This window comes from Carcharodon carcharias, chromosome 20 (genome assembly GCF_017639515.1).
Source record: "Carcharodon carcharias isolate sCarCar2 chromosome 20, sCarCar2.pri, whole genome shotgun sequence".
Taxonomy (NCBI): Eukaryota; Metazoa; Chordata; class Chondrichthyes; order Lamniformes; family Lamnidae; genus Carcharodon; species Carcharodon carcharias.
In genome coordinates, this window is record NC_054486.1 from 30,274,985 (window position 1) to 30,288,706 (window position 13,722).

General features: G+C 40.9%; 1 long non-coding RNA gene across 1 annotated transcript; it reads right to left on the reverse strand.

Moving 5' to 3' along the window:
- Positions 1-1,337: 1,337 nt before the first annotated feature.
- On the reverse strand, positions 1,338-13,064 carry LOC121292813. The gene is made up of 4 exons (XR_005946332.1): positions 12,478-13,064; positions 12,197-12,291; positions 4,099-4,201; positions 1,338-1,435 (listed from the first exon to the last, which is right to left on the reverse strand). It is a non-coding gene; the product is annotated as an uncharacterized LOC121292813 (long non-coding RNA).
- Between the last annotated feature and the right edge of the window lie 658 nt (positions 13,065-13,722).

The following is a 13,722-nucleotide window of genomic DNA, read 5'->3' on the forward strand; positions in this document are numbered from 1 at the left end:
TAAATAAGGAAACCAGTACTGTACACAATATTCCAGACGTGGTCTCACCAATGTTCTGTACAACTGAAGCACAACCTACTGACTTCTGTAATCAATTACCCTCACAATAAATTATAACATTCTATTAGCTTTCCTAATTACCTGCTGTACCTGCATACTAACGTTTTGCAGGTTACTGATAAGGCTGATAAGATTTTTTCCAGAGAACTTGTTCTGTGATGAATAAACTTTGTGCTCAGTGATCTGTTGCAATGGAAATCATTTACACGGCATTAAATATCTGCTGAGCACATGGGTGCCATCCACTGTGTCCTGTATGGTTAGGATCTTTACCACCAGAAAAAGCTAAAGAGTGGTATGGTGAAAGGTCTGTGAGTATGTGATTCGTGGCCTTCTCCTGTTACTAGCAATTCACGTTCTTAGTTCCTGAGACTAATGATGACAAGTGTTGGAAAATACTGATCTGGAAATCCCCAGGAGGTGGCGGTGTGTGTGTGTGTGTGTGTGTGGTGGTGGTGGTGGTGGTGGTGGGGAGATTCTTCTGTTTTTGTGCTGTAACTTTGGAGAGAGATCAGTGGAACCACCAGTTAAATGGTGTAAGTGGCCACGATCAGTCATGTAGATCATTTCTTTAGCTGTGTGTCAACCTCCCACTGATGTTTCAATGAGAGAACTGCTGCGTATTTTCAGGCCTCACAATATTTTTCACCACTTGGTCTTTCAAAGAAAACCCATGAGAATAGTAGTATAATAATGTGACAAGGGTTATACAATAATAATGATTGTGAATAAATTATGATTGTAGCAGGAGTTTCAGCATAAGAATTCTACTTGAGACCATGGAACCAGACAAGACAGATGTATTTGACATAACTGTATTCAGATATCATTCAATCTTTTTTTTTTGTTCATGGAACATGGTGTCACTGGCTGGGCCAGCATTTACTGCCCATCCCTAATTGCCCTTAAGAACTGAGTGGCTTGCTGGGCCATTTAAGAGTCAACCACATTATTGTGGGTTTAGAGTCATATGTAGGCCAGACCAGGTTAGGACAGCAGATTTCCTTCCCTAAAGGGCATTAGTGAACAACAACAGTTTCATGGTCATCATTAGATTTTTAATTTAATTCAAATTTCACCATCTGCTGTGGTGGGATTCAAACCCTGGTCCCCAGAGAATTATCCTGGAGTACTAGTCCAGTGACAATACCACTATGCCACCACCTCCCCTGCAACCAACAGATCAATCAAGGTAGCTGCAGTACATAACAAAATAATATGCGTACTAGAAATCTAAAATATAGCTAGCACCTTGTTTTTATTATTGGTCCAGGGATGTCAGTAGCCCTGGCAAGGCCAGCAATTGTTGCCCATTCTGAATCATCCTTGCGACACTGATGATGAGCTGCCTTCTTGAATCGCTGCAGTTCATGTGCTGTAGGTACATCCACAATGGTGTTAGGGAGAGAGTTCCAGGCTATTGACCACTTGGCATCAACTGAGGTATCAGACTCGAATGTGATAAAGTCCCACCCTGCCCAATGAATCCTGCAAACTCCTGATCTCTGTAATATGTCAAAATTGGTAACTTAGGGCTGGATTTATGCCATCAAAGTGGGAAGCTTGATTGGGAGATATCCCAACTGGCAGACCCACCTTGAAGGCGATGACACCTGCTCCAGCAAGGTGGGGGGCCCGGGAGGAGGGAGGGTGGTGGCAGCGTGGGGTGGTTGGTGGGGGGTGCAGGATAGCTTTGGACTTATTGCCTCTGGGCCTCTGGTGACAATTCAGAGGTGGGCCACAGAGGTGGGTGAGTGCTAAGGCAGGCTGGTTGGAAGGCCCGTTTCAGGCCCTCTAGCTCTCACCCCTCACACTCCCACCCATCTCTATGCTACCTTCATTCCCCCTCATACCCCCATACACCCAAGCTACCACCATTGTCGCTCAGCCAGTATCCAGCATGGGCAGACCTCAGGAGCCATGTGGAAATGAAAAAAAAACTTCTAAAAATCTAAGAGAGTTCTCATTCATGCCACATGATACTTTAAGAAAAGTATAATTCATGAAACCCATTCAAAAATGTTAAATTCCCTCAAGTGATCAATCTGCTGGTTGTCAAGCTCTCTCAAGTGGTCAATCTTCACTAACCACATGAAAGACAGTTAATCCTTTAACAGCCTCTTAAAACTACAATCAAAATGTGAGCTCACCACCGCCCCCCGCAGCACCCCCCAACCCCCTCCACCCACCGCCCCAACTGCTGAAATGAGTGGTTTTGGAGCATTTGAAATTCAGTCATTCTTCATGGGGACAACTGTAATAAGAATCATTGGGAAATGTCAACAATGAAGTCTATTCAAGCTGCAGAAATAGATGGCTAATGTTATTTTTCTAAGCTATGCTGGATGGCCTGTCAAGTAATGTACTCCAGCATCTGATGCCTGCTTTTCCACTTCACTTTTTCACTGAAAGCTGCAGTCTGTTTTCTTTTTAATTTTTAAAGGGCTGGTTGGTGCTCCCTTTTATAGGTGTTACTATCTGTTTTGTTCCTTTGGATTCACACCCTGTCCCCTTCCTTCGGCATCTAAAATGGCAACAGGACTTCCACATCTGGGTTCTGCCTGCAATTTTTACAGGCCTCCAGAGTCAGCCCGATTCCATAAAAATCCAGCCTATTGTGTTTCTTGTTCAGAGATTTGCTGCTGCTCGTGTCCTTCAATGTGAGGCTGCACTGGCTGATCATGCAGCAAATCTAAAAGCAAAAGTGCAGAAGGAGAGGGTTGAGGTGAGGGAAGAGAGTAAAGGACAGCAAGAGGCCCATGGTGCTAGTCCTCCTATTGTATGCCAGCTTGTCCTGCAAGTAGGAGGGCAGGATATCAGAGATCGTGTTGTAGCATTTGGCTGTTATGCTTGCCACAATTGAATAGCTGGAGGTATGTTGAAGCAGCTGGTGCTTTGTGTGAGGGTTGATATCATTGGGATGAGTGTGAGGGTGAGGTGGAGAATCTGGATATGAGCACTGAGTGCTAGGGACTGTTAATGGGTGCGTGATGAGGATGTGGTGCATTGAACAGTCTGAAAATTTAGTTCTATGTTGGGTTGGAGATGTCATGTGAAGATGTGTTCTCTGACCTTGACCAGCCAAAAGGCTTCTTGTGGCTCAGCTGCCTGGTCCTCAATGGCCAGACTCTGGGAATTGACTTCCTTGGCCTCCTGCTCCCGATTCCTTCTGAGGCTTACCCTTGCAGAACTGTCTCTCCACCTTGTATTAATTTATAATATCACCATTATCAGTTTTTAAGAGGCCCATATTACTCTTAACCACTCTTGTTTTCCAATTATAAATTTTGTTATTTTTTGCGGTGATTTTGATATTCTTTGCAACCTGCTTTTTATGCTGTCTTTTTATAGCCCGTACTATCTGTTTGGTTTCTTTGGATTGGTGAAATGCAGATGGTGGGGAAGTTATGCTTGGTGGTGGCATCATGCATTAGGCGGCAGATATGGCAGATAATGATCGGTTGAGCATGGAATCTAGTAGCCATGAAGGCAAGGATAAGGAGAACCCCATCCTGGTTCCAGCAGGTCTGAGGATAGAAGTAAAATGGGATGGATATGGTCGAGAGACCTGTAAGCCTTGATGAAGGGGAATTCTCAGTTTAAGAAATAGGAAGAAACACTCAAAGCACTGATGTGGAAAATGGTATTGTCAGGATTGGGGTGATGGACTTGGAGAAACTGGAAGAATGTGATAGCACCTTCAGGAAGTGGGGTGGGAGAGTGTAATCAAGGTGGCTATGGAAGTCAGTGGGTTTAAAGTAGATAATGTTTAACAAACTATCTCCTCAAATGAAGAAAGGGAAGTTGAGAAAGGAAAGGAAAAATTTGGTGACGGACCTTGTTAAAGTGAGTGGAAGGATGGAGTTTTGAAGCAAAGTTGATGAAATTGGAAAATATTAATGCGATGGAAGGGTCGGATGAGTTGCAGATGTAGGTTGGATGAGACTGGACAGGGACAGATAAAATGGCATCATGATAGGAAGAAACAAGTTTCCTGTGACAAAAACACATTCAAATGATGTTATTGTTAAAACCGACCTGTTTATGTTCCTGGGAAGGTAAACCATTCCTGTGGGGATGGGGCTATAAGCCTGTGGGCCATAGTGGGAAGATCTCCAGATGAGATGAAGTCAGCAATAGTCTGGGAGACAAAATAGATGAATTGATCTGTTACGGAATTGTGTGGAAGAAGCATGGTAACCAGAGCCAAAAATGAAAAAACTGTTCTATTTTTAGGGAATATGTTTTAATCGTTTAGCTAATTTAACATTTGCACTGAATGGATATTTGACTGCATTCTTCAGCTGCTCTCTGAATTTTGTCTGGGTCGCTGCCTAAATACAGGTGTTGGTGCAGGTGCTCAAAAGCTGCAGCATGTATCCAGATTGTTTTGTGATATATGCAGGATCACGGGGACCTGTGTAATAGGAAGTCTCAACAATTTGCCGATAAAAGAAAAATGCAACATTTGTCATCCATAACAGTATAAAACTTCCAGATATAGTGATAAGTAAAATGATAGATTTCCTCCTGTTCTCCATCTCTGGATCAATGTGATTCTCATTCTTGCTGTGATCCAGTAGTTTTCTGCAGACTCTGCCAGCCACTAAAATATGTCTGACAGTTAGAACATTGAGCAATAAAATCAGAAAGAATGGAAGGAAAGGAGTTAAAATAATACTGAGGCTGTCAAATGTTACCCAGGCAACTTCAGCGTAAAAGTTCTGCGACAGACTGTAGCCCCAGGGTACATTATCAATCACATATTCAGGTTCATATATAAAGTACCATGGAATGTTTTTCAAGGAGAATAACATACTTACTGTTGTTATAATCACAGTCACAGTTTTCTCCCTGCAATATTTTGTTTTCATCTTCTGGCAACAAATTGCAACAAATCGATCAAAAGTGAAAGTGACGGTGAACCAGACAGAAATGTCTGTGGCAGCAGAAAGCAGAACAAGTAAAAGTGAAATTGCTGGAGTGGTGTCCAGGTAAGTACCAGGGAAATAAAAATGAATAATTGTAAGCAGTATTACATCAGTGAAAACAACCAGCAGATCTGCCACTGCCATAGCCACCAAGTAGTGTGTGATACATTTGGAGAGCCCGCACTTTCTTTGCATTAGGATCAGAATGGCGACTGAGTTAACTGGAACAAAGAGAAAACAAACAAGTTAGTCATGGATAGGCATCTTACATAGCAAAGGAGTTGCATAGGGACATATGAACTTCAGAAGAGGAGTAGTCCATTCAGTCCCTCAAACTTATTCTGCCATTCAACTAGCTCATGGCTGATTTGTATCTGAGGAGTGGGAGAGAAGAGGTCCCCAACACAGACAGTCATCAGCAACTAGAAGAGCAGGCAAGAGGAGGACCCCAAGACAGGCAGTCAACAGCACCTAGGAGGAGCGGGCAAGTGGAGGACCCTGAGACAAGCAGTCAGCAGCACCTGGAGTGCAACTTTGAACAAGAACGCTGGGTGTTGGGTGAGTTGAGAGTTATGTGATGAGGGGAAGGAGGTATTCCTTTGCTCTTTCTAACATTTCTACCCTATAGGAATTGGTTCTTACTCTACTGCAGTGGAAGAAGCTAGCTGTTTGGTGAGTATGTGGTGAGTATCTGATAAGTGGTTAAGGTATATTCTATTCCTAAGGTTTAAAATACTATACAAACTGGTGGTAAGGTTAATAATACATATAAAGGAAATAATTAAGGGAATAAAATAATTAAGTAGTTAATTAAAACACATCGTGGCAGGTCAGGTGACATGCCATTGTGATTCAGGACAAACATGTCTGCAGCAAGTGTTTGCAGCTCGAGGAGCTTCAGCTCAGAATCATTAAGCCAGGGGCCGAGCTGCAGGAACTACAATACGTTGGGGGGGGGGGGGGATGTTTCCTGGACACTTTGTACCAGGAGGTGGTCGCAACCATTAGGATAGGGTCTTCTGATTTGGTCAGTGGTCAGGCACAGGAGGGTGTGATTGTGAGTGAGGCAGGTAGGGGGACACAGAGGGCAGGAGTGCAGGCTTTGCAATTATCTAACAGGTTTGAGTTTCTTTCAGCTTGTTTGAATGAGGGTGGGGGGCTGCAGGATGGATGAGTTGATTGACCATGGCACTATGGTACAGGAAGCCATTCAAGTGAGGAGAGCAAAAAGGAATGTAGGGGTTGTAGGGTGTAGTATAGTGAAGGGGATTGATACTGTCCTCTGCAGCAAAGAGCCAGAGTCCAGAAAGCTGTCCTGCCTGCCTGGTGCCAGGGTTCCAGACATCTGCTCACAGCTGGAGAGGAACTTGGAGTGGGAGGAGATGGATCCAGTTATTGTGATCCATATAGATACCAACAGCATGGGCAAGAAAAGGAAAGAGGTTCTGCATAGTCAGTGCGAGGAGCCAGGTACCAAATTAAGAAGCAGAACCTCAAAGGTAATAATCTGTTGATTATTAGCTGAGCCACGTGCAAATTGGCATAGGGCAAATAAGATTAGAGAAATTAATATTTGCCTCAAAGACTGGTGTGGTAGAAGTGAGTTCCGGCATCAGTATTGGGGAACGTGGGGGCTGTACCATTGGGATAGTCTACACTAGACCCATGCTGGGACCAGTGTTCTAGCAAGCCACATAACTAGGGAAGTAGAGAGGATTTTAAACTAAGTAGTGGGAGCAAGGGACCAAATTTATGAAGGTGTGGTAAATGAAAGAGTAGAGACAAGGCAAGAGAGAAAGGTGTTAATATGGGAAATGATAAACAGACCATGACAGGAAGGGATAGAGAATAAAGATCTAAGAGTAAATCAGCAGATATGGCTAGGGGCTACAAAAACAATGAAAAGACAAAACTAAAGGCTCTGTATCTGAATGCACATAGCATTTGAAATAAAACTGATGAACTGATTTCTCAAATGGAAACAAATAAGTACGATCTGACAGCCATTACAGAGACATGCTGAAGGATGACATAGATTGGGACCTGAATGTTGAAGGGTATATAACATTTAGGAAGGACAGGAAGCTAGGGAAAGGTGGAGGGGTGGCTCTGTTAATTAATTATGGTATTAGCACAATAGAAAGTGATGACTAAGTTCAGAAAACTAGGATATAGAAACGATTTAGGTAGAGATGAAAAATGATAAAGGCAAGAAATCACTTGTGGGAGTGATGTAAAGGCTCCCTAACAGTACCCACACAGTAGGACAGTATAAATGAAGAAATAATGGGAGCTTGTAAGAAAGGAATGGCGATAATCATGGGGGATTTTAATCTATGTATAGACTGGAAAAATCAGATGGGCAAAGGTAGCCTAGATGGAGAATTCATAGAATGTTTTCAAGATAGTTTGTAAGAACAGCACATTCTGGATCCAACCAGAGAGCAGGCTAACCAGACCTGAAATTGTGTAATGAGATAAGATTCATTATTGACCTCATTGTGGAATGCGCCCCCCCCCCCCCCCCAAGTAGCAGAGATCATACATAGTATGACTGAACTTTACATTCAGTTTGAGGGAGAGAAGAATGGGTTTAAGACTAATATTTTAAACTTATATAAGGGCAATAATGAGCATTTGAAAGCAGAGCTACCTAAAGTGAACTGGCAATTACGTTAAGGGATAGGTCAATAGTGATGCAGTAGCAAACATTCAAAAGGGTATTTCAGAATAGATACATTACAACAAGAAAGAAAAATTCCAAGTAGAGGACCCACCATCCATGGTTAACTAAAAAAGTTAAAGGTAGTATCAAATTTAAAGAAAAAGCATATAATTTTGCAAGGATGTCTGGTCAGAAGATTGGACAGAATATAAAAAATAGCAAAGAATGACTGATTAAGAAGGAGAGAAAAATTAGATCATGAGAGAAAGCTATCTAGAAATATAAAAACAGATAGTAAGAGTTTCTGTAGATATTTAAAAAAGAAAAGAGTTAACAAAGTGAGTGTGAGCTATAGAAAGTGAGTCTGGGAAATTAATAATGGAAAATAAGGAGATGGGGGACAAATTGAACAAGTATTGTGCATTGGTCTTCACTATAGAGGATACAATCCCAAACATAGCTGTAAGTCAGGAATTGGAAGGGTGGGGAGGAACTCAAGAAAATTACAATCACCAGGGAAGCGGTACTGAGCAAATAGCTGGAACTGCAGGCTGACGAGTCCCTGGATCCTGATGGGCTTCACCCTAAGGTCTTGAAAGACGTGACTAGTGAGATAGTTGGCTTTAATTTTGGAAAATTTCCTAGATTTGAAGAAGATTCCATTAAATTGGAAAATAGCAAGTGTAACACCATTATTCAAAAAGGGAGGGACACAGAAAGCAGGAAACCACAAGCCAGTTAGCCTAATATCTATCATAGGAAAAATGTTACAAGTTATTATTAAAGGCATTATGGCAGAGCACTTAGATAAATTCAAGGTAATCAGGCAGAGTCAACATGTTTTTGTGAGAGGGAAATTATATTTAACCAATTTATTAGCTTTCTTTGAAGAAACAACATATGCTGTGGATAAAGGGGAACTGGTGAATGTACTTTACTTAGATTTCCAGAAGACAATTTATAAGGTGCCACATCAAAGGTTATTGTGGAAAATAAAAGCTCATGGTGTAGGCAGTAACATATTGGCATTGATAGAAGATTGGCTAGCTAACAAGAAGCAAAGATTGGGGCATAAATGGGTCATTTTTTGGATGGCAAGGCGTAATGAGTGGTGTTCCACAGGAGTCAGTGTAGGGGCCTCAACTTTTTACAATTTATATAAATGACTTGGATGAAGGGGCTGAAAGTATAGTTGTTAAATTTGTAGGAAGGTAAGTTGTGAAGAGGACATAAGAGGCTACAAATGGATATGTATAGGTTAAGTAAGTGGGCAAAGATCTGGCAGATGGAGTATAATGTGGGCGAATGTGAAATTGTTCATTTTTGGCAGGAAGAATAAAAAGGAAGCATATTATCTATATTATCTATCATCTAAGTGGTGAGAGATTGTAGAGCTCTGAGATGTAGAGGGATCTGGATGGCCTAGTGCATGAACCACAGAAGGTTAGCAAGTAATTAAGAAAGCTAATAGAACATTATTATTTATTGTGAGGGGAATTGAATACAAAAGTAGAGAGGTTATGCTTCAGTTACACAGGGCATTGGTGAGACCACATCTGGAGTCCTGTGTTCTGAATTGGTCTCCTTATTTAAGAAAGGATGTAAATGTGTTGGAAGCAGTTCATAGAAGGTTTACTAGACTAACACCTGGAATATGCGGGTTGTCTTGTGAGGAAGGGTTGGACAGGCTAGGCTTGTATCCACTGGAGTTTAGAAGAGAAACATATAAAATCCTGAGGGGTCTTGACAGGATGGATGTGGGAAAGGATGTTTCCTCCTGTGGAAGAATCCAGAACTAGGTGTCACTGTTTAAAAATAAGGGATCTTCAATTTGCCAGAGATGTGGAGAATTTTTTTCCCTCAAAGAGTTGTGAGTCTTTGGAACTTTCTTCCTTAAAAGGCAATGGAAGCAAAGTCTGAATATCTTTAAGGCAGAAATAGATAGATTCTTGATAAACAAAGGAACGAAAGGTTATCTGGGGTAGGTGGGAATTTGAAGTTGAGGTTACAATCAGATCAGCCATGATCTTATTGAATGGCAGAGCAGGCTTGTGGGGCTGAGTGGCCTATTCCTGCTCCTAATTTGTATATTCGTATTGTAACTTTCTACTCTTACCTATCTTAATGTCATTAGCAGACATAGATATTTCTATTCCATCATCCATTATTGATGGACTGAGTGAAAAACTGAGCCTCCCTTATTTATCATGCTAGTTACCTCCCCAAAATTTTCAATTAGATCAGACATGACTATCCATTTATAAATCTAGTTCCGGATGGATAAGCAAAGCATTTATAGCTTGGGATGTAAGGGAGCATGGGACTTATGCATCTGGATCACAAATACATCATTAATTCAAGATGAATTGTGGTATTTAACAAAAGACTTGCATTTATATAGCAACATTCATACCGTCGGTGTTCTCAAGTACTTTACAGTCAATGAAGGACTTTATCTTTTGAATTGGAGTCACAATTTGCACACTACTATTTCTCACAAATAGCAATGTGATAATGGATGAATACTTCATGACATCAAGGGAATTGAATAACTTTGTCAGCATTTTGTTCTGGAGTTGAAGGGTTCTCAAAATTCCCACATTTTTCATATCATCAACAAGGATATGACTTTTGGACTTTTAAACTGCTGCGTTAAGTGTAAAACCTTGCAGAAAGGAGGCTGGGCCCATGAAGGCCTGGGGCTGCACATGCTCGGGCTTATTGAGTACAGTGTGGATTGTTTTTCCTGAAACCAGATAACGAGAGGAGACAGAATACGCATTCTTCCCTTTAATACAATCAACCCAGAAAAAGACTTCACCTCACATGAAACTGAAGCCCAACAAACTCTTGCATAAATAATCGCTACTAACTACTAAAGCAGGAAGGCACCAACAATTCAATTATGTGAACCCATCAATACTCCACACATACAATGGCTTTCAGTTCAAAACTAGTTACTAGGCAGGAGACAATGATAAACATCATGCGAGCCCATTAAAAACAAAGAGACATCAATCACCAGGGGAAGCCCACCAAAGTCAAACAAAGAATTAACCTTGATTTGGTGGTGGTGTGTGTCAGTTTCACCTCTGACTTCTGAGCGGTTCAAAAAGTTATATTTCAGGGATTAATCATTCTTTTCGAAATTAAAGTAATAAATAACATGTATTCTAACAAATAGCAGAAAGAAAGGGTCAGGGAAAATGAAGCCAAGAGCACAGTGTTTACTGAAAAAGTTGGACTTCAGAATTAATTCAGAGTTTGCTGTTATAACAGAGCTCAGTGTATGAGGGGAGCAGAAGGTTGAAGCAAAGGAAGAAGTGTTAATTCAATCTGATGCCAGATGGTGAAGTAGGAAATCAGACACCAACATTTTACTTAATGCTAGGTTTATTTACAAAATGCAACATTACAAATGTCTGCCTCCTCCTTAACCAACACTCAGTGTTCCAGAATTCTCTCGTTATATGTACTTAAGGTAACCCATCTGTATTTCTTCAATAATATAATTAACATTCACAGCTTTGAAAAAAAGAGAAAAAATGATATTTTATATTGTGTACATCAGATTAGGAGGACTTGTGGAACAGTGGGTATCTTATAACAGTAAATGCTGAGTTGTTCAAATCTCAAAGGGAAACTTGAAACAACCGCCACAACTTGCTTTCAATTTGTATAAATTTCGAGATGCGTGCCTTGAATGCAGCAGTAATAAGACCACCAAGTCTTATAGGTTTTTACAAAACTAGATTAAATGTTTATTAGTAAGAGATATAGTTTTAAATACAGACACAGATCTACAAATTAATACTATGATAACTTCTAAGTCCCCTAATCAATCTAACTCTCATTTACACTTTCGTTAAGGCAACAGTAAAACACATAGGCCAGCATTTTTTGTTCAGCGTGTGGGGGCGGGCCCCGCATGCTGACTCGTTAAAAGAAGTGCGGTGATGTCGGGCGTGTGCATCATTTATATGCTCTCTTTATATGTGCTCAAGGTACTTAATCAATCAATATCTATATATCCTTAATCTTAGAAATGCAATTAAGATACCATTAATAGAATGATGTGATGGTTGATGAACTCTGGTTTTAACATCAGGCAGGATCTAAAAGATGAAGAGATATAGCTTTGGTGATCCAGTTATTTATAGAATATAGCCAGTTTACTTGGTCTGGCTAGGGTCTAGGGGAATATATCTAGAGTATGGAGTCAGTTGTTACACACATACCCATTTTTTTCTCATCACTATTTCTCATCATTGCCAATATTTATTTTTGAAACTTTCATTGTGAACTTTTACAATGGTATTTGCACCATGTAAACAGTTACATTTTGTGGTTTATTGTTGAAACAATTGGATTACTCAAAATGTTTTTGAAAATAGTCTGGAACTTTTTCTAATAATTGAAATATATAATCACCAAAATAAGGTTTTATGCCATTTGTTAAAAGAAAGATACATTTCAAAATAATTTGGTTCAATTTACATGCCAAAAGTTACTTGCTCCAAGAAATGATTAAGTGACTTACCAAGAACGCCGACGACTGCAAGGATGGGGTAGTAGATATCTTCTATTTGTTGCAGTATTGTTGCTTCACGCATTTTCTGTGAGATGCAATGGTTTCTGTTGATGCCAGAAGCAATAACTCAGCCTGATTACGTGATACATTCAGAGGAGCCTCATCTGGAGGGCATACTCCAGTGAATTGTCAGTTACACCATTACCAATATTAATTACAGTTCATTGAACAAACAAGTGGACACACTCGTGGAAACTGACAAACTCATCAGGGAAATAAAATATAATTACCTGGAGCTTACACTATCTAAAAGCCGCATATTCCATAGGAAATGTAATTGAGTATGAATTTGTCAGAGGATTATTATTGATCAATCAAACATAGGTAGTTTTTTCTGTGGTACTGAAATTTTCTATGGACTGTGTCCTTTCAATTCAATATTAATGTCTGTAATTTTAAAACATTTTTATAGTGCTTGTCTGGTATTTGACAAGGAAAGAGTTAAAAAATCTTATTTCCTATGCCTTGCAAATCGAAGTGTTTAGTATTAGAATTAAAAGCTTCTATTGGCTTTGCCATTTCCAGATTCAACTATTCCAATACTCCCCCAGCCAGGATCTCATTCTCCACATTGTACAAACTTCAACTTATTTGAAAATCTACAGCCCAAACCCACACCAAGTCCCTTGCATATTTCACCCATGACGCTGTTCGCCTACATTTGCCTATGGTCCACCAATGAATCAGATTTAAAATGATTATTCCCATGTTTAAATTAATTTGCAGCTTCACTTGTTCCTATGGGTAGAATTTTCTGCCTGTCAGCCGGGAGGCCCGACCCAAACTCCAGCGGGCGGGGAGACGATCCCTGCTGGAAAAATGGGCCCCACCGCCATTTTAAGTGGGTGGGCCAATTAAGGCCCGCCCAGCAAGACGTCCGGCGGGAAGTGCTATGCGCTTCCTGTGCGGGCACGGGGGATTCCCCCGAAGCGAGAGTGTATTCTTTCGTGCATGCATATGACAGAGCGCACATCTCCCTGAGGTTAAGTGCTGCCTCAGGGAGATTACTTACACTTGTAAAAAGATTAAAAATAGAAAAAGAAATTCCCTAACATGTCCCCCTCATGTGACATGTTCATAAATTACAGTAAAACTTTATTAAACTTTTTAGAACCCTGCATGAAACCTCATCCCACTGGTGGATGAGGTTTCATGTTTTTTCTATTCCCGCCGGGGCTCTTGGCCGACCCGGCAACCTTAAGATTGGACAGGCAGGTCCTTTAATTGTTTAAATGATCCTGTCAATGGCCTCAATTGGCCATTGACAGGTTGGTGGGCACACAGCTGATTTTGCTGTGCCTTCGCCTTCCCGAAAATTTAAATGGGGCGGGATGACGTTGGGAGTTCCACCTGACGTTATCCCGCGTCATTTTACACGTCAGCGAGCGGGCCCCGCCCCCTGCTCACCTAAGGCAAAATTCTGCCCGATAATTACACACCTTCTACCCCACTCCAGAATTACCTTTTCTCTGACT